General features: G+C 41.4%; 1 long non-coding RNA gene across 1 annotated transcript in view; it reads left to right on the forward strand.

The window, feature by feature from the left end:
- The window catches only part of LOC128572384 (uncharacterized), a 59,239-nt gene that overhangs the window by 30,695 nt on the left and 6,567 nt on the right, over window positions 1–21,977 (forward strand). Inside the window, exon 2 of the long non-coding RNA XR_008376192.1 lies at window positions 12,126–12,228. This is a non-coding gene — a long non-coding RNA (uncharacterized LOC128572384). The remainder of the gene's footprint in view (window positions 1–12,125; window positions 12,229–21,977) is intronic.

Raw genomic sequence — 21,977 nt, forward strand, 5'->3', positions numbered from 1 at the left:
AGAGAAAAGATAGGGACTGTATTTATGTCTGACATCTCCACCATTACAAATGGCCTATTACTTAGAAGTTCAGGTGTATGTCTTATTTCCTTTTGCATCCTCCCTCAAGATACACCTGTAACAGTACGTCATAGTAGCTCATGAAATACTTGAGTGAGTAGCATGGATTGACGTAGCTATACTAATAGATATTCATAAATCTATGAAGATAAAAGTTAATCTGATTTTTTCCCTACATTTACTGTTCTATGTGAGGCCATCAGACTCAACCACACTTTTATTGCTTATAAATAGTGTGCACACACCAGGAGGAAGTCAGTACCAGGCCAACAGACATTAACTTAGATCATAAAATTGTCATTGAACCGATGTCAAATCCCCCTTGAAAACTGACCGTAAAGCCATGTAAGAAAGTTGGCATAATTTACTTTGATAAACTAACTGTACTCCAAACCAGGTATCATTTTCCTCCTGAAACTGGTTTCTCCTGTGAGTTACGAATTTCAGCAATATGCTCACAGTTCCCAAGACTTGAAATTCATGAGCCCTCTCTGCCACCTGCCTTTCTTCACCATACATATCCGCTCCATCCTCAGTCCTGGGGCTGAGACCCTCATCAAGCTTTTTGAATACATTATGGGTTGAGTATCCCTAATCTGAAGATGAAATCCCAAAATGCTCCAATATCTGAAGCTTGGAGTACTGACACGATGTTCAAAAAAATGCTCCTTGGAACATTTATAATTTGAATTTCGTATTTCCAGGTTCAGGATGTTCAACCAGTTAGTAAGTATAATGCAAATATTCCAAAATTGGAAATGCTCACGTCCCAGGCATTTGGATAAAACCTTTTCTGAGGTTTTGATAAAAGTTGGGGACCCTTCTCAAGGAAAAAAATGTAGAATTTCACAGGGCAGGTATGTGGACTGCAAGGGCCTGTCTCTGTACACACAACATTCTGACGTGTGTTAATTCTTTAGGAGTTCCGCTTTAACTCCAACGAGGTTGCAAGAACCTTGGGAGCAGGGCTGGTGTCCAGCCCCATCTCATTCTCCCCTCCCTTTTGAGCAATCATCAGCTCTCACTTGGCACTCTGCATTTTTAACCTTTTTATTTGCATGTACTCCCTCAGATTGTAATTCAGCTCAATTAAACCCCACTCAGTTTAAAATATTTATTCTGTACCTATTACGTACCAAGGCCAGTGTGAAGTACTAGTGATAAGACATAGCCTCCCCATTTGCTAGAAGACAGTTTTACAGACAGGAGAGCAGACTGGCCCAGGACCCACATGTACTGGACTAAATGTAACCTCAGAAGAGCGGCCAAGGTAACAGGGAGCGGGACAGGAAGGTGCAGGGTTGAGGGCAAGGTGTCCAGAAATGGTCCTTAGAGAGGAGACAGCTGTGCTAGGCTCAGGGGCGAGTTCAAGGTCTTGGGCAGGGGTGGGGGAACACAGAAGGGAAACGAGTGCAAAAAAAAAAAAAACAAAACGAAGAAGTGGCCTTTGACCATTTAGGGAAATGAAAGCCGCTCAAGGCGGGTAGAACATAAAGGTTAGAAGAGCAGAGAGCAGCAGGAGGCAGTGGCTGGATGCTGATGATGACAGGTTTGCACGTTATTTTCAAAGGCTTGGATTTGCTCTATGGCCAACGGGAATTTATGTGACAGTTTGCACAGGCTGGCAACAGAGTGACTGTTACGAGGTAAACTGCGGAGGGTGCAGTAGGTGATGACTATTTAATAAACGAGGGTGGTGGCCGTCAGGAGTAAAGAAGAGCCAGTTGGGGCACAGCCCAAAGAACTTAGTATTTCTGTATCTCAAAGTGGGGCTGGGGAAGCATCTAGAGTCCTTCCCAAGTCCTGCCTTGGTGAATGTCGGTGCCACTAACAAGGACAGGAGTGAAATAGGAGGTGGAGAAACTTTTTGGAGGAGAAAATAAGTTCACGTTGGACTTTAGATTATACGCACATTTTTCCTCATGGGATAATCTGGGGCAACTGCCCAGTAAGCAACCAGGGGTACAGATCCAGATGGCCAGGAAGGAGGCCAGGTATGCGTCCATCCCCTGTGTGTCCCCTGAGCCTGCCACCAGGCTCTGCAGCTATCCCCTCTAGGTTTTAGATAAGAGTTGTAATTCTGGTGCTAATGATGATGAAGCTTTATAAGCATCTGACATTGTCTAGGTAAGGCTGCAGCTTTCTTCTTGGTTGAAGCCTTGGGCCTGAAATAACTTGGACGGCTCCACTAAATCACAGGCCTACTCTGTTATGTCATTTCCTTTGATGTGGCCTGTGTCTGCAGCAGGAGGTTCGAACTCATCTCTCCTGAGAGCTGTAGGGTCCAGGAAGCCCTCTGATGCTGCCCACAGGGTACCTGAGTTCCAGCTGTTGCCTTGACAAAACAGCTGTCTCTACAGAATAGGACAGGGTATTCTAAGACTAAGGGTGCAAAAATATTGCTTTAAACATGATTACCAACAATCACACTTTCACCTCAGGCACTTTACCGGGCGTTCAATTTATTTTTCATGCTTTATTCCAACAGAATTCAAAATTCCATCCACTTCAAAATGTAAAGCTGGTAATATTATATTTACATATGTTAAAATGAAAGCATTAATATGGAGATAAATGCCAGAGAATTAACTCATAGTGCTTCAAATGTTGGATTGTTTTTCAAAGAGATTGCTCTTATTGGTGAATGATCAAGTTAGATATTTTTGTCAGGTACAAAAGTGGTACCGATGATGGTTTTTCAGTGAATTAGCTATCGAAATAAACAAAGCTATATCCTTGAAAGCAGCCAGGAAATGTCTTGTCTCTGAGCACACAGGGTGGGCATTCTGGAAACCAGGGTCCCACTCAGCTTCATGGCTGAGGGCAAGTGGTGAAGGCTGAAGCAGCTGGGGTCCAACTGTGGCCACCATTAGGCACAACTCTAGCCTGACGTCCATCTAAACCAGGTGGTCAGCAACACACAGGAAAAGCTGAACTCAGTCGACGTAGGCAGAGCAACAGGTGACAAGTCAAACAAAACCAGAAACATAGGTGGGACCAGGAGGGGGACGAATGTGGAAATAAAAGTGCTTTGAAAAGGAACTTCCTGGGGGGCGTCTGTAGCTCAGTGGTTAGGGCGCCAGCCACATACACCAAGGCTGGCGGGTTTGAACCCGGCCTGGACAACAATGACAACTGCAGATTCTACTGCAGCAGTCCCAGCTACTTGGGAGGCTGAGGCAAGAGAATCGCTTAAGCCCAAGAGTTTGAGGTTGCTGTGAGCTGTGATGCCACAGCACTCTACCCAGGCAACAGCTTGAGACTCTGTCTCAAAAAAAAAAAAAAGAAAGAAAAAAAGAAAGAAAACAGAACTTCCCTGTCCTTGTCACAATATAGCATCCTTCACTGCTTTAGTCCAGCGGTTCTCAACCTATGGGCCAGCGACCCACAGGAACTATATTAAAGGCTCGCGGCATTCGCAAAGTTGAGAACCAGTGCTTTTGTCAAATTTACTTTGCTAATTTTCTTCTCATTGGAGTTTTGGCTCTACTCATTTTCTTCTGGTTATTTTTTCTTCCCTAGAAGATGATGTCTAAAACTTTTTATGGAGCAAGTAAATGTTCTTTACATTAAGTATTTATTAAATGCATCTTAAGTTTTAAGTCACCGCAAGAGAAGGGTAATTGAAAGGTTTCACACAGGTAGTGTGCACGTGTATCTTGGACAAAATTTATAATCTAGTGTGGAAGATGGAATGCGCATACAAATAACTCCAACGCAAGCAGAGAAAAAAAGGGCTGAAAATCTGGAAAGTACAATGGGAGCTCAGATTCAGAAGGGGTTACTCCCAGAAGGAAACCAAAGAAGCCTGCAAAGGTATGGCAACACCCTTAGCTGGGCAGTGAGTGAGGGTCAGTATTGCAGTGGGCAGTGTGGGCAGGAAAATGCCTGAGCAAAGACACAGCCATGGAAAGCAGACAGCAGATCCAAAGAGATCCTGACAAACATTGCCTCAGTGGATGTAGACAGTCTTAAAATCTGCATTCCTTTCCGCCCAAGAATTTAACTTTACTAGTCCCTTTATTTTCCCAGGCAATACCAAGACCCTCCATTAAAACCCTATAAATTTAGCTATAGTCCTGAAAAACATGACTCCCACCTTTAAACTCTGTAAATAAAATATGGCCTCAAATATTTAACTGGCTTTGGATTGTTACAGCCACGTTAAATCCATCCTATTGGTTGAGACTACCAGGCATGGGCTCCCCATTGTTTACAGAGAAACCACTGAAAAGGTATTGGCCCTGGGAGGTTGTCAAACTAAAATTGGCTTTATTCAAAACTAACTTTATGCAATCCAAATGGTAGAGAATTTTTGTGAGTGAAATTGAGAGAGCAGATTTAAGATATAATCATCATCTATCTTTTCAGTTTATTGATCATTTGGAAATCCCATTTTATCTTTGCGCCCAAGTTTATATTAAATTCCCTGTCATTTTCTCATTTTCTTTTTTAAACAGTTCTTTATACATCCCATGTATGAACCCTTTACAAGGCATGCATGTTGCAAGTGTGGCCGATTCTCATTTGTGACTGTTACTTCCATAAAGTTATCGTGAACACTGAATTAGCAAGTACTGAACCATTGCTTGGAGTGGAATACCGGGTGAGGTTGCTAGGAACCTCTTGTCACCTGACCGCAGATTGATACATAAGCTTGTTTCCTGTTTGATGGCACCTTATTTGATGTGTATTGTTGATTCAGTAATTTAAAACTTCCCATAAACAGCCTAATCCACGCCTGAACAGAGTTTACCCGACGCATATTTTTTCTAAGGCACATCACAGGCTTCCAACTCAGGAACCCTGTGGGACCAGGGTTCAAAGCTTGGGGACCATTTACAACAGCAAAATATCCAACACAAACTCAAAAATGCAAATGTGGCATTAAGTAGGTCCCACGAAGGACACTTATTTTTGGAATGACAACTGGAAGAACACAGTGTCCACCTAAGAAGGAAAGGTGTGTGTCAGTCACCTAAGAAGGAAATGAAGACGTCAGGGGACTCACGGTGGCTGCTCTACGCATGTCTGTGCTATTCGGGGTTAGAAATGGAGTTCAGCAAGTAGACAAATCCTTAAGTTCAGAACATGAAATAAGGATTGTACTTCATTCTAATTTTCCATCTTACCCTTCATTGTCTTTTGATGGACAAAAGCTCTCAACGTTAGCCTAGTACAATGGATTGAGGTTTTTCCTTCACTATTGATGCTTTGTGTGCAGACACACAAGGAGGATGTAAGAAATCCGCTACCTCAGGATCACGAAGAGATGCTCCCACACATTCTTCTACAGTTTTAATATTTTGATGTTCAAGTTTAGATGTATGCCCGTCTGGAATTGATATTTTCATACAGTAGGAGTCAGGGCTCATGATTTTTTTCCCATACAGATATCCAGTTGACCCATATCATTTATTGTGAAGATCTTTTCCGCATCCCACTGTGGTGTGAACTTTGCCACAAGTTAGTTGACGACATCTGCTTATGCATTCTGTATGCCTTACGATTCCGTTTATTAGACAGTATTAGAATATTAGAATATCTGCTTTAACTATTGACGACTTTTAGTATAAAACTTCCAGTCTTGTCTTTCTTCTATCTTGGCTGTTCTTAGCCCTGTGTATATTTTTTATGTGAATTTTAAAATAAGCTTATCAATTTCCACATGAAGAATAAAGCTAAAATGGCATGGAACTGCATGGAATCTGTAGACTAATTCGGGAAGAATTTAAGATAGAGTCTTCTCATCCACAAACTTGGTACAGTGGGTATTTAGAAATTATTCTCAGTAATGGCTGGCAATGTTAGTAGGTAATTCTTGCATATTTTGTGCTTACTGAGTTTTTAGAGGCTCTTAGAAATGGTATCTTGGAAAAATTCTCATGTTCTGTTGATTTATAAAAATACAATTGTTACATTGGCCTTGTATTTAATAACTTGGCCAATTTCACTAATTGATGCTAATATTTTACTTGTTGACCTGTTTCTTACACATAAATTTATGGTCTGCAAAATATACTCCCCCTTTCCGTATCTTTTTTTTTTTTTTTTTTTTTTTACTTCTGCCTCTTATTGTGCTTGCTGAGACCTACAGGGTAATGAGGAATAAACCTGGGATAAGCACCATGCTTGTCTCATTCCTAACCACAGAAAGTCTCCTCCCCGTTCCTCTATTCATTATGTGTTTGCCACAGGACTTTTATAGATTCTCTCCATTAGATCATGGACCTCAGCCCCCAGTGCTGCTGGTTCAGTTAGGTTTTGCCCTAACTGAGTATTAAATTTTAATCAATGCCTTTCCTTATTTCTTTTCCCTGCAAATGTGGTAAATTACACTGATTTTCAAATGTTAAACAACTTAATTCGTGAAATAAGCCCAACTTAGTCAAGACGTATTATCCCCATGACATAGTGCCAGAATCCATTTTCTAGGATCTTACACAGGATGTCTGCGTCTGTACTCATGAAAGATGATAGCTTATGACACTCCTCATGGCACGTCCAGGCTTTAATACCAAGATTGAGATTGGATCCCCCATAATAACTAGTATTCTGAGACAGATTTGCACACAGGTGAAAAACTCCCCTTGGAAGTAGACAAGGTAGGACAAGGGAGGAGGAGGTGTGTGACTCTGTTGTGGTCACAGTGACCACAAAGAACCCCAGGGAGTCCATGAGCCAGGAGGTCCCCAGTGGTTTCTCCTTCAGGCCAGGAGGCTAGCTGGGCCTTTATTCCCCAAATAGCCCACTCTTTGGATGAGGTTGTCCTGGCAGGGTATGACCTTGGGGAACATAGCTCTTTTTAGTTTCTAAAAATTTCCTTGAAGGGCCCCAACAGAAAACTTTTTGCTGCAAGCAATAAAGTCAAGAAGAAAACAGTGACTGGCCAACCAGACAGTGAGCCACGGTCTCCAAGTGGGCTTGCTGACTTCGTAAAATGAAACAGATCAAAAATGGCAGAAACAGAATCCTTCTTGTATACTGCTGGGAATCTGACACAGATGACAATCAACAACTGAGTTGAAACGGACAAAAGATCAAAGAAAAATGATTCTTTGCAAAGCAACAACCAAACCCCCCCCCCCCCAAAAAAAAAAAAGTGCAGGTGGGAATAAAAGGTATAATAATTCCCTAAAGATGTTGGAAACATTGAAAAGGTTGTAAGATTATGTAATACATGATTATATAACACATTTGAAAGTAAAATAGATTGAATTATTTTCCAGAGAAACAACTTCAACTGCATTTTTTCGACTTGGAGTCATTGGTTATATGGACAAGAACGGTTTTAGCGGAATGCTGAGGCATCCTAACTCAGGAGTTTAGGCAGGACTCTAAGGAGAAGAATTGGGAGGAAGACAATGTTTTGCATAATTTTGTGGCATAGGGAAATAGAGCTGGAGGAGTAAGTCAGGAAGTATATTTTTTAATGTGGCACAGATCGCATCACATTTGTATGCTGATGGGAGTAATCTGATAGAAGGTAAAAGTTTGAGAGAATAAATTGATAGAGAACTGTGCTTGACAAGGCAAAAGATGGCAAATCAGTGCAAACAGTGCAAGTTTGGCATCAGATGGGAACAGGGATAGTCATCTATAACATTTAGACTGCAGAGGTCCTCAAACTTTAAACAGGGGGCCAGTTCACTGTCCCTCGGACCACTGGAAGGTCAGACTATAGTTTAAAAAAAAAAAAAAAACTATGAAAAAATTCCTATGCACACTGCACATATCTTATTTTGAAGTAAAAAAACAAAAGGAGAACAAACACAATCACTCCGCCTCATGTGGCCCGCGGGCCGCAGTTTGAGGACCCTGGTTTAGAATATGCCGGTGCTGATGCTGGCAGCTGAGTACATTGGCTGTTTGGAGTCTTTGCAAGTTTTCTTCTGATTCAGTATCAATTGATAGGAAGACTACTGTCAAGATATGAACTGTCCAACTTATTTTATCCTTTAAATGTATTAAAGATAAAATGCCTATAGGGGTTTTAGTAGAATTTGACTGTCTGATCCCCTATTTGCTTGACAGAAACAATGCAGGCCGATTTTGATGAAAAAGGTATCTGAGGGTCACTACCATACATCACCATTTGTTTCATATTTATACCGGTTAAGACAGTTTGGTGTTAGCACAGCCACTGGAAATAGGTTCAGTGGGCAGACCACACACGTCCGTAAGTATTAAAGGCACACGCTTTAAATAAGAGATATTATGCCTTACTGGGGAAAAGACAGTTAACAAATAATTTGGAGTAAGTGGTTATTCATATAATGAAAATTAAACTAAATTCTTATGATGCAGCATATGCAAGAATAAGTGCCACGTGGATCAAATACCCAAATGAGAACATTAATATTTAGAAGAGAGATCTACCTTATGCCTATTCTCTAAAATTATCCCCTGCATACCCCCCCCCCAAGCCCAGAAAATCTCTATCACTTAGGCCAGTGGTTCTCAACCTTCCTAATACCGCGACCCTTTCATACAGTTCCTGCGGGGCACAACCCACAGGTTGAGAACTGCTGACTCAGGCATGAAACATATTTGGATGCTATGATCGCTCTCGCACCATGGACCCTCAGATGAAAAATAGTCATCAGTGGTGTATTGAAAAGAAAAATACATTTTTAAATGGATTCACAGGGTCCTCTAATATACTGCTTCTACCCAGGTCTCCCCTGCTTATAATTTTTCTGAAAAACATTTTATTTATTCTGGCTATGTGACTTAATCATGCATGTCCGTCTCATGATACAATTGGCCTTATCCTCATAAAACGTGTTTATATGACGGATATTTCCATCCACTGCCTTAGTACTCCTGTGGGTTAGAAACAAGGCACATGCTTTGGTGCTCAAATTCTTGCACAGAACTTTGTTCCTTGTCTAGCCCTTTTCTGTCCCTGTCTGGCCCATTTCTTGCCCTGCTTCATGTCCCACAGAGCTGATCCAAGCCTACAGTGTCTTTGAAACCAATGTGAGCTTTGGAGGCGGGGGTGGGGGCAAGCGAAGCTGAGAAATGGGACTTTGTAATTCTTGCCTTTGCACTTTGCAGCATTTGTCAAAGTTTTTCGACTAGAGCCAAACTCTTTGAATTTTGTGAGCTCCTCAGATCTCTGCCACAGAAGTGCTTCCTGAAGAACACGCAGCCAGATAATGATCTCCTGAGACTCCCACCTGCTCTGAGTCCACACATGGGACTTGTTGGGATGTGGCATGCGCTTGATCTTTATTTCTGAAACCGAGTCTCAGCTGAGAAATATCCAGGGCATCTAATTAGCATGAGAAGCACATGTCACCTTCCACACGTCCCACTCCTTTTGTTCTACATTAATTTCAATCCAAAGTTTGTTCATTAAGGAGGAAAGGGCAAAGCTTAAATGGAAACAGTGCTGTGGGGCAGTCTGCTGCCTCCCCATCTTTAGCCATGGTTCAGGCCACTGATCTAGCTTTTTTATACACTTTCTTTTGTCCCCAAATCTGCTGAATAGTTCTCTGAAGTCATATTCTGTCTGTCCCCTCAGCCACTAATAGACCACAAGTGAAAGGCCTTGAGTTTCTCATACAGACCTAGGAGTTAAGCCAATCCAAACCTGGATAAACTGTAGTGTCAAAAATTACAAATTTTAATCTTAAAATAAGAATAATCCAAAGATGAGGTTGTGTTATCAAATGGAGGGCAAGGATTTGGGGGTGAGGCCATCCAATCATCAAAAACATAGTGGCAAACAATTTGGATGTTTCAGAGCAAAAACCTAGGAAATGAAAGGCTGGAAGTATTGAGATTTAAACACAGACCCTTGGAAAAGGGTAGCCAGAACAGTGTGCATTCGTTTCAATCCTGGGCACAGTTATTACGGCCTGCTCTTCTGAGCCAGACATGGAGAGAAACCTCTGTTGATACAGAGATTATTCAAAGGAGAACATAGGCTGTTTGTGGACAGAGTTAACATAAACTTATAGATTTTACTCCTGCCATTATAGTAAGTTGCCAATAAATGTGCTGAACTTGGAATGTTTGAATGCTACAGGATATCTACAATCAGTAGGTGCTGAATCATAAAATGTACAAGATAATAAGGTGCCCATCCTGAAGCTAAGTGGAAGCTGAATGGCCAATTGCTCTTTTTTAATTGAGTACAAACTTGATCCAGATACTGTCATTTATCATATCTGTGAGCCAACCTTGCATGGAATATCACAGTTGTTATAACTACCAGAGTGAAACTGCTCTGCAATTCTACTCGTTCAATTAGTGCCAATTAGGCAGCCTGTGTTGTACTGAAATTACCTATAGTATGAGCTTGATGCCTCTGGATTCTTGGAAACTAACAGAATAGAGCTGTAGTTAACATTGTGTAAAGTGAATTTCTAAACAGATACCATATTTCCTTCAAAACATACAATAACTCTGCATTTGAACTTATAATGCTCCTGTTCTATGAAATAAAGCAAAACAGAGATTAATGTTAAGTTATAGTGCAAATAATATATATACTACAAACATCCAGCTTAGAGTGAGTACGTTAATAAATGTGGGACTCGCTTGGAGGGAACATTCCAGGTGAACATGAATGTTTATTTTCCACTATGTTTATATACACTAGTCACTGGGTTGTATATGAATTTTTATCTCCAAGTTATTACTCAGACTCTAAGTTCATTCACAGAAAATGACTTACAATTATAGGCCTGTTGCCAGTGCTTACACTGCTTACTCAGGACAAACTGCTGCTGTACAACTTCTGGGATGGGCTTAATTCAAATACATTATCTTATTCCGTTAAAGGTTGGGATACGACAAAACTCCAACACGTTAGCCTACAAGAGCCAGCGTCTATCCCTTTACTCCGCAGGCTCCTCTAAATGAGACAGAATACGACTATTAGGCTACACGTTCTAACAGTATTTGGAAACTATGATCTCGAGATCAGTGGCTGCATTGTCTTGTGAAGACAGAAAAACTAATGCAAGAAACTTCTGAGTGTGAAAATTAAGTTCCCCAAGATGGAACCTAGAGAGAAAATTAAGGCTTGATAGTATATGGCTGCTCCTGATTTACAAAAATACTCAGCTTAGTTAATTAGCTGTGACAGAAATAAAGATGAACTGGTGTTTTATTAAGTTAGAATGTTACCACTAGTCTATGAAGGGACACAGCACTACCTTAAATTTCCCTGGAAGCCTGAGTGCTGGAGTAGGAGACAAAAATTGCTAAGGGCGAGGAGGAGGGAGCAGGTAGATCTAAATAATAATGTTCTGAGGTGGCTCGGCACCAGCCACACGCACTGAGGCTGATGGGTTCAAACCCGGCCTGGGCAGCTAAACAACAACGACAACCTAACAAAAAATAGCCGGGCGTTGTGGTGGGCGCCTATAGTCCCAGCTACTCGGGAGGCTGAGGAGAAAGAATCGCTTAAGGAGTTGGAGGTTGCTGTGAGCTGTGACGTCATGGCACTCTACCCAGGGCGACAGAGTGAGACTTAACCCAATTATAGCCCAAGAATATGGGGAAAGGGGGTAGGGAGGGGAGGGGGGAGGATGGGAAAGGGGAGGAAGGAAGGGGAAGGATGGGGGGGAAGGATGGGAGAGGGGAGGAAGGGAAGGGGGAGGATGGGGGAGGGGAGGGTAATTGGTGGGACCACACCTATGGTGCATCTTACAAGGGTACATGTGAAATTTACTAAATGAAGAATACAAATGTCTTAACACAGTAACTAAGAAAATGCCGTGAAGGCTGTGTTCATCTGTTTGATGAAAATATTTCAAATTGGGGCAGTGCCTGTGGCTCAAGGAGTAGGGTACCAGCCCCATATACCAGAGGTGGAGGGTTCAAACCCAGCCTTGGCCAAAAATTGAAAAATATATATATATATATATATTTCGAATTGTATATAAAACCAGCACACTGTACCCTATGATTGCATTAATGTACACAGCTATGATTTAATAAAAAAAAAAAAAAAAAAAAAACAATCCTCCACCACTGTAAAAAAAAAATAAAATAAGGTTCTGAGGCAGAGATTGGGAGGATTTATCTTCTTTCTTCCTTCCTCACAGAAATTCCAGAAAATTGCCGTGAGCGACAACAGAAGATGGCTTGGAGTTAAACCAGGCAAAGACTTTGAACTTTACAAGCCACTCCCATTCTTTGGGGCACGAGGTATGTGAAATCGGGAAATTCTTACATTTCTTTCCACTTAATTTGCATCCCATACACTTGTCTGGACAAGTGCACATTACATGTGGACTATAAAAGGAAAAATCCCCCTGCCAGGTACTGTTGGAAAAATAAATGGATATACGAGCTTGTAGAAAAATAGCTGTGTTCCAGGTACTGGTCTAAAGGCTTATGGGTTTTCTTCATTTTTCTAGGAAACCACTGAGGTTAGTATAACAGTATTTTGATCCCATTTTAAAAAACTTGCCCCCATATGTTGTTACCCCAGTTTGTACAACCAATGAAGAGCTCCATTTAGGGAACAGAACGGTCTATTGCAGATGATAGACACAGGTGCATCACGATGTAATCACAACTGTTACCACAAATATTCTTATCAATGGGAGAATTGTATTATAGTTGCCTTCTATAGTTGTAACACCATTAATGAGGGCTGGTGAACAGAATACTGATGACTACGAGCTATGTACCCTGAACACCTACAGACAGACTTGGGAGCTCTCTGCACTTTAAACTTACATATATATAATTACTTACAAGGATGATCTGTTGCACACCCCACCAATAATCAGTTTCTCCATATCTAAAACGCACCATGTCCAGACCTGCTCTTCCAGTGACCCCGTTTCAGGGAACCGAAGTGCTATCCAAGCAGAAATCCTCAACTATCTTTGAATCACCCTGCTAGCAATAAACATTCCTGCCCACTCTCTCTTCTGGCTTCTCCAATGTCCTGTGGTAAGTGCATTTCCCAGGAAGCCGAGATGAGATAGAGAAATGTGTGCAAGAAGTTTCAGAATATCTATGAAGGGGGGTGGGGGAAAGTAGACAGTACAACCTTCATATCATGTTGCAGAGAGAGGGAAGGGGGAAGAAATGGGATTGGGCAGGGGGTGTCACACAGCCAGGCAGATCTTACAAAGTCTAGGTCAAGCCAGTAGGAAGCTCCAAATTCAGACTGGCCATTCAAAGAACCATGTTGGGCCACAATGGCCTTGTGATATAGCTGCATTGGCTTGGAGCCACCTGGGAGGAGTGATTCTCAATTCAAAGGCAACAGCAGACCCCAAAGACACGGCAATTTTTCTAGGACACCTCTGAGGTTAGTATAGCAGTGTTTTGATCCCTCTGGAGTAACTGCACTCCTGGGAGGGATCAACTTCCTTCTTGAAGCCAAGAAAGACCACCACCTCTCTCCATTCCTGCACTTACTGATACAATTCAGAGACTCACAGTTTTCACTCAGATTACTGCATCACCCCCCACAAATGGTCTTGACTCTTGACTTTTTCTTGCCTCAAATTCATTCCATTCTCAAGGACAATTATGGAAAAGTAATTTCCCTCTTAAAATAGGTCAAGCAAGAATAACTTTACAACGAACATAGAACGATTTTCCTCATTGCCTCACCTACGCTCCCTGACCTCTCCCACCTAAGAACTTGTTCCAGTATATCTTTCCAAAGAATGTCCCCTGACTTCTGTCCTTTGCCCCTTTCTTCTCCCCCAATCCTGCCTCAATAGACTACAGACACACGCAAGGCAGAAATCATATCCTTTATTTATTTACTTGCCCCAAAATGTTGTTACCCCAGTTTGTACACTGAGCTGAACTCACTGCCTAGAATATAGTGTTTCAATAAATATATATTGGATGAATTAAATACGAACGAATGTGATATGTAATTGAAGACTGCCTCAAGAGAATCTATAAAAATTTTAGTTTGTAACTACAGAAAATTATTGAATCTACTCCATAACAATAAATGCAATTAAAAAAAAAATTAGCACTCTGGGAGGCTCAGGCAGGTGGATTACCTGAGCCCAGGAGTTTGAGAATGGCCTGAGAAAGAACAAGACTTTCATCTCCACTAAAAATATGAAAACAAGCCAGGCATTGTGGCACGAACCTGCAGTCCCAGCTACTCAGGAGGCTGAGCCAAGATCTCTTGAGCCCAAGTGTTTAGGTTGCCATGAGCTAGGATGCCACAGCACTCTACCCAGGGTGACAGAGTGAGACTATTTCTCAAAACAAAAAAACAAAATCAGCATTAAATAATCAAATATATAAAACATGATTTCATTTAAGGTAGACAATGTATTTAGGATTTTTAAAAAATCCTACTTAATTATCAAGCTTTAAAGGATAAATACAATTCACTCAGGCTCATTTCCGTCACCACCATTCAATTTCATTTTAGTGACTTATACTATGGGCATCATTCCCGAGAGGAAATTATCAACATTTGATTCCTAATGTGATGACATTTGTATAAAAATTCTATTTAATAAAGGTGTTTGCAAAACCCTGGTCATTAAGCAGAGAATAAATCTAAATCTAAAATCTAAAATTCCCCATCTTATTTTATATATAAACTTTAATATAGGTTCATGTATGAAATAGTAAATAAAAATTTTAGTTTTTCAAGCTTTTATCCTTTAGGAGGAAGAGAGTAAGAACATTTCTCCTCCTCTCATTTTTTTGCCTTTCAAAAAAGCATTCGTCCTGGAGAAAGAGGATCTCCCTCACAGGCTGGTATCAGCATTGGTGTTTGCTTGGTCTCTCAGTTAATGATGTATGTGGGAGTTACAGCATCTTAGAATAGTGGGCAGAAAAATGTAAGAAAGTAAAGGAAGGAGGGTGGACTTGGGTATCCATAAAATTCAGGATCAAATTCTAAAGGTGCATAAGGACATTACTGTCAGGTGTGGGGCAAACTGGAATTATGGGGACTCACCTAGGAGCCAGATTAAATGTTACAGAAATTACACCCTCCTGGTCTACGTGACAGCCCTGTCAGGGGCAGACGGGTGCACTTGGACTTGGAGCCCTCCTGTTCTGATTTTCTACCCAAAGCCCACTGTGGCATTTCTTCATTCTTTGTCCTTCTACCATTGTTCTTAAACGCAGCTGTTGACTTTGACCTTACAGCCCTTTCAGATTTTCCAGTTTCCTACTAAATACCTCTAGCATTTGGTCACACCTGCAAACCTCTCAGAATTCCTGTTCATTCAGTAACCACTTATGACTATCAACTATCTTGATCTGCATAGATACAAAGGTTAAATGAGACGTATTCTTTTTTTTTTTTTTATTGTTGGGGCGTATTCTTCCCCTTAAAAACCTCAGAGCCTCAAGCCAAATATGGGAAGCACATATTCTAACAAGAGTTGTTAGAAGAACACATTCAAATAATGGGGACAATTTAAAACCATTTATTGCCAAGAGGGCTTTTCAGATGACATTAAATTTCATTAAGAACCTCTCATGCTCAATTCAAATACATAGGAAATTAGATCCGTATAGTTGCAAATAGGTGATTACCCCGAAAAACACAGTTTCAAAGTTCACAACATGTTTCTCCTGATGTAACAGTGCCAAAGAGACGTGGAGAAGTATTATTTATAAAAGGAGTGGGTATTAATCATCTTTATGTAAATAAATGAGACCCAGTAAACAATGGGGTACACACATCCGTCTTAGAAATAAGCTTTGGTTTTGATATGTGATTACACCGTGGCTATTTAAATATCTAACCAAGCTTAGTCAAATACGATTTTTACCTGAACTGGATCTCAAACTAATTTGTTTATTATGCCATGTCTAATACATGATGTTCCTCTCTTCCATATAAGAGAGGACAGGCCAATATTCACAGAAGTGAGGTAACATGCTTTTATTTTGTAAATCTCTTTGCAATCACATGAACATAATGCTTGTGTCCTAACGACTACTAATTTGTTTTTTATGTAAAGTTGGTGCTATGTCAATGGCATAAGAGGAGTGTGACAAATTACAGAAAGCAAGAATTTGGGTTAAGTCATAAATGATGGGCTACTTTAATATAGTACTACGTAGAGGATTATTCTAGGTTCTAATTTCTGGCATCAGAAATCTCAGTTTATGTCATGGAGACAGTTATTTGTTAGGAAGGGAAACTGAAATTACAAGTGTTGTGCATTTTTGCCTTTGTAACTTTTATCGTAACGAACGGCAGCCTGACCTCACACCATGGGCTCTGAAAAGCAGCACCTGGGCTTGGCGTGCAGGTTAGTTAGTTACCCGTCTACAAATTGAAGTATTAAGTTATTAGATACCTGTGTGTAGGACGCAGCAAGACAATAAAAACATGACCCCAGAATTCCAGAATCATATCCCAAGTAGGTAGGGCCAGAGTGGCAATTGCCTTTCCAAAGGTGTGCATCTCTGTCCCTTTGGTCACTTGTTTTGGCCTTACCTGCAGGCCTGAGGACCTGTAAGCTCGGGGCATCCCAGTTCTGGGCTGGTTTGTGACTCACACCGAGTCTATCAGCAGCACTGTCCCCAGACAGAGACTCTGGCTCTGCTTCGTGGTCCCCCAAGGGGCTTCAGTGTGTTGACCCTCCATAAACCCGACTGCCTTCTCTGTGAACTGGAATCTCTTAATTGTGTACCTCAAACTCCTGTTGTGTCCATCAGGGTTCCCCACGGACCCCTGTGTCGCGCCTTCTGATCACTACGTGCCCCTTATCTGTTGTGATTCCTACTGTGACCACCTCCTCCCCATCTGGCCTTGTGGTCTCTCTCCTGAGAATAGTCACAAGCCCAGGTAGCAGCTCCCAGGAACGGCGCCCTGGGTAGCTTTGCTGTGTCAGTGGGGTGAGACGCGGCAAAACGGTGAAAAAAAATCACATGAAGCAGAAGAAATCGGCTACTCACGGAGTCCGGAGCACGGTGGAGGTAGCAGGGGACTCAGGCAGCAGGTCTGGATGCAGCGAGCTGGCCGCAGACAGGCTTTACAAGGCCTGTGGGCGCGACCCCTCAGGCCTCCCTGCCAGCCGGAGTGGTTGAAGAAAACGCGCAAAGGGGAAACTTACACAACTCAGGTGTGGACTGTTAGGTTTATCATGGTCAGCAGCTGTGGGGTGGGTTGGCTTTGGGGCCAGTGAGATGAGAAACAGGTGGGCCACATGGTAACCCACCAACCAGAGAGGGGGAGCTTTAACAAGGCCACAGATGACAGGTACAGCTGGCTTTGAAACAGCCTGAAAATGAGTGCTGAACTTGCCACTATAATTCATGCCATCATCCCTGCTTGCCGACATGGTAAGCCTTAGCAACTTTAATTTGTTCAATGGCTCCCAGGTCCTCTTAGGCTGAAACAGACAAAACCAAAGCTCTGACCCACTTCTTTTAGCTGTGAGAGTTTGAGGTGTGTGGAACCTGACTGGGAAGGGGACTTGCAGCAAATGCTAACGCACATACCTTGTATCAGAAATGAAGGGGATATTCCAATCAGGAGGGGACAGGGAGGAAAAAGAGGGAGGTGGTCGGCGGCTGTGGTGTGAGAAAGGAGGTGGTGAGAGAAATTCCAGCCTTCATGCTGGCCCCATAACTTCTTTTTTTTTTATTGTTGGGGATTCATTGAGGGTACAATAAGCCAGGTTACACTGATTGCAATTGTTAGGTAAAGTCCCTCTTGCAATCATGTCTTGCCCCCATAAAGTGTGACACACACCAAGGCCCCACCTCCCTCCCTCTGTCCCTCTTTCTGCTTCCCCCCCCATAACCTTAATTGTCATTAATTGTCCTCATATCAAAATTGAGTACATAGGATTCTCCATTCTTGTGATGCTTTACTAAGAATAATGTCTTCCACTTCCATCCAGGTTAATACGAAGGATGTAAAGTCTCCATTTTTTTTAATGGCTGAATAGTATTCCATGGTATACATATACCACAGCTTGTTAATCCATTCCTGGGTTGGTGGGCATTTAGGCCCCATAACTTCTAAGAATGGAGGCAGCTCAGGCTGGTCCACGAGTGTTAATTGTTCTATTTCCATGAATTTTGGTCAGTCTGCTGTTAAACACAGGTGTCATAAAAAATTAAATTATATGGGCATGAGTAAATAAATTATCTGAAAAATGGATGTAATAGATACTCAAAACATCACTTCCTAATTGTTTTATTATCTAGGATTTTGAGGTGAAATATGCCCAATGCATCCAAGTGATGGATATAAATAAGAGGGTGGGAGACTGGCATCTCTTTCCTACAACAGATCAGTAATGGTGTGAAATTTTCTACACTGGGAGTGTTTACACTATGGGCATTGGCAGACGCCATAAGTAGGGCTTTATTTTGTGGGGAGCCAGGTTTTTGAACTATTTTTTTTATTATTAAATCATAGCTGTGTACATTAATGCAATCATGGGGTACAATATGCTGGTTTTACATACAATTTGAAATGTTTTCATCAAACTGGTTAACACAGCCTTCACTGCATTTTCTTAGTTATTGTGTTAAGACATTTTTATTCTACACCTAGTAAATTTCACATGTACCCTTGTAAGATGCACCATAGGTGTGGTCCCACCAATTACTCTCCCTCCACCCATCCTTCCCCTATGGGAGCCAGGTTTTTATTAATAACTACCACCTACCCCCCAGTTCATGCCTATGAATCTCAAGAGATGAGGAGGCAAGTTGCATGCCCCAGCACATGTTGAGGAAGGAATTAAAGGAAAAAAAAATCTCAAGGGACTAGAGAGCCTCCAATGAGAGCTGAGTTACACATGGGGTCACACTTTCACTCTGCTCTTTGCCTGCCCATGGATCCTGAATCTTTGATTTCTGTGCTGTAATTGCCCTGTAAATCCAAGCCTAGCTGTTCTAGTTCTAGAAAAACAAAATCTTATTTCCAATCTTCTATTTTGGATACCAAAATAATACAGACCTTTTCATTCCTTCCTGAGTCTCTTCAGTAATATTGAGATAAACCCTCTTTCTGACAAAGGAGACAACTGATCTCTACACATATCATCACATTTCTTTTTTGTAATAAGAATTTTCTATAGATTTATATTTTTAAACCATTTCCAGGCTTCATAATACATTCCTAAAATCATGCTTGCTGGTTTAAATCTTCTTTGTTAGCCAAACAGGATGATGGAAGTGTGCCTAACCGATGTTTCATCCCTGGAGCAGTTGTGTGCCCGCCTACATCATTTCTTCATCTGTTTCCCCGCCTACATCATTTCTTCATCTGTTTCTCCAGCTCCTTGGAGCTAGAGTCAAGGATAACTTCCAAGTTCCAGCCTGTCTTGTTTTCTGACCTTTGATGGAAGCCAGAAAGCATCTCCAGCTTCCTTAATAATGAAACGATTTGCTGCTAACTCCTGATTTAGTCAATCTATGAGACAGTGCAGAGGTTGAGGGTGTGGGATTCTTTCCCATCCTTCTGCAATTGGATAGCTAAGTAAACCCAGGCATCTCTTGCAGTCCGTCTGAGGTTTCATTTCCCTATCTGTAAAATATTGATAATGATGCTGTCTGCTTGATGGGTGTATTAACTTTCTGTGGCTGCCATAACAAATGACCGTGAACCTGGTGGCTTAAAACAATAGAAATGTTTTCTCTTATAGTTCTGGAGGCTGCACAGACCAATCCAGGGGCCAACAGAGAGACACACTCTCTCCAGAGGCTCCAGGGGAAATTCCATTGCATTTCTCACCTCTCCCAGCTTCTGGCGCTTGTTGGCATTGCTCAGCTTGTGGCTACATCTCTCCAATCTTTGCTTCCAGAGCTACCTTGCTCCCGCTTCTTCCGTCACCCTTCCTCTGTGTGTGCCTTAAAAGGTCACTTGCTTGGACTCAGGGTCCTCTGGATAACCTAGGATGGTCTCAGGATGCTCAATTTAAGGATGTTTGCAAAGATCTTTTCTTCCCAGAAGCTTATGAGGTTCTGCGGATTAGAACCTTATATGTCTCATTGGGGACCACCATTCCACCCAAAACAATTGGGTTGTAAGGGCTTGCTCAGTAAGTACAGGGAATCTAGCTGTCACGGTTTCTTGAATTATTAAATACTTCTTCTCTTCCTCCTCTGCCCCTACTCTTCCTTCTTTTCTACTTTCATTTGTTCTTGGTTTTTGTCTCACTTTTTTTTTGAAGCCTTATCAGATTCATTAAGTTTCCATATTTAGTCACAATTTCAGGATTCACTTTCCACAGGGGTCCTTCATTATTTCTCAATCAAGGGGAAGCTCAGTTTTGATGCAGAGGTTTCTCAAGCAGAATTCTGTAACTTGTATCCCCTGAGTTCAGATGAGCGCCTCTTCTTGTCCCTGTTCCAGTCAATGTCAACATCCTGCCCCATGGTTTCTTGCCTTTTCAGGTTACTTTCCAAGTCCTGGAAAACGGCCCCTGTTCTTCAACCACTTGACCTCAGGCTTCTGGATGCTGCCAGCAAAGACTGTGATTTGAAATAACATCATACTGCACGTTGATTTTTTTAGGTTCTCTTTGGTAGAACTGAGCTTTTAGATGTTTCTGCCTTATCAGAGACACCAGCAGTGATCAGGGTCTGAGACAACAACACTCCAGGCATTGTGTATTTCGCTCTTCGGACCTCTGCTGTGTGTTCCCAAAGAAGGAGCAGTTGATTGAGTTCCTGACTTACCCTGGTAGGGCTGGGAAATCCTGGCTCTGCCTGCTCTGTATCCAGGGACAGAAAGCTGACTGGCTCCGGACAATCTTGAGACACATCAGACTATATAACTAAGTTCAGCTACAAACATTGTGAATACCATTTTGAATAGCATACTTCAAGATTTTTTTTAACATTTGTGGGTGGTGATGTTATGGATACGTGAAAAGGAAGAATAAAATGGTCCATAACAGAGACCATTTGAGTATCTACTTATTCAGACAGGAATGGATTAAATCAGTAAACAGAAATTTTAGAGGGGAGTTAAATCTGATAACCCCCAAATTCAAAAAATAAAAACAATCCCCCACCAAAAAACTTAAGATCATATCTCTTTTTCGAAGACATGGAAAATACATACATACATACGTATATACATGGGTGTGTGTGTGAGAGAGAGAGAGAGAGAGCTGTACTCTAGAATAGCCTGTGTCTTATCATTGCGTAACCTATGTGCTATTCACTGATTTGAAAAGAACCCTGCTGTATTTATTATTTCATAAATTCACTAATTCTTGACTTTACACACCAAGAATTCACTGAGAATAAGTTCTGACATTTCAGGGCATTATCTAGACAATTTACCATTCATTTTGCTTTATTAAAAAAAAAAAAAAAAGACTTAGGATCAAATTTCCTCAAGGGATCACTCCCTACTGCCCAGAAATGACTTTGCCCTAAAATAAAAGTACATTACTTGAGGACTGTGAGGTATTAAGAGGGATTGTAGGAACAAGAAAAAATCTAGCAGGATTAGCGCACTGTAATACCATATCGCACAATATTTCCAAGTTTAGTCATATTATACTACCTTGAACTTTTCAGGGTATCGATTTTTCTGTACATTCTTGTTAAGATGGTGTAATAGCTGTTCAGAAAAGTTCCAAATTGAAAAAACTAAAGCTAGAAAAGTAACTTTTATAGTTCTACTAATTAAATGTCTTTTCCCTGGGAAGTAGGTTTTCCATTCTGTATTAATTTTCTGGTCTTCTGGGGAGTTAAAGAAACTTGTTAAATGAACAGGGAGGTGTGATCAACTTCCTACATTCTGGAAGACAGCTTCAAAAGGAGTCTTTCCAGCTTAACCTGTCCTGATATCAGTGGGAAATTAGTTTTCTGTAAATAGTGATACAATACACAGAGCCCTGCCAGGACTGCAAAATTACTGTACAGTGTTCATTTTCTCCTACTGAAGTCTTATGCTAATGAGGACATTCTTACTCACTGGATGTGTGTTCGTGGTGCCAACCTTCTCTTAGTAA

This window comes from Nycticebus coucang, chromosome 20 (genome assembly GCF_027406575.1).
Source record: "Nycticebus coucang isolate mNycCou1 chromosome 20, mNycCou1.pri, whole genome shotgun sequence".
Lineage (NCBI taxonomy): Eukaryota > Metazoa > Chordata > Mammalia > Primates > Lorisidae > Nycticebus > Nycticebus coucang.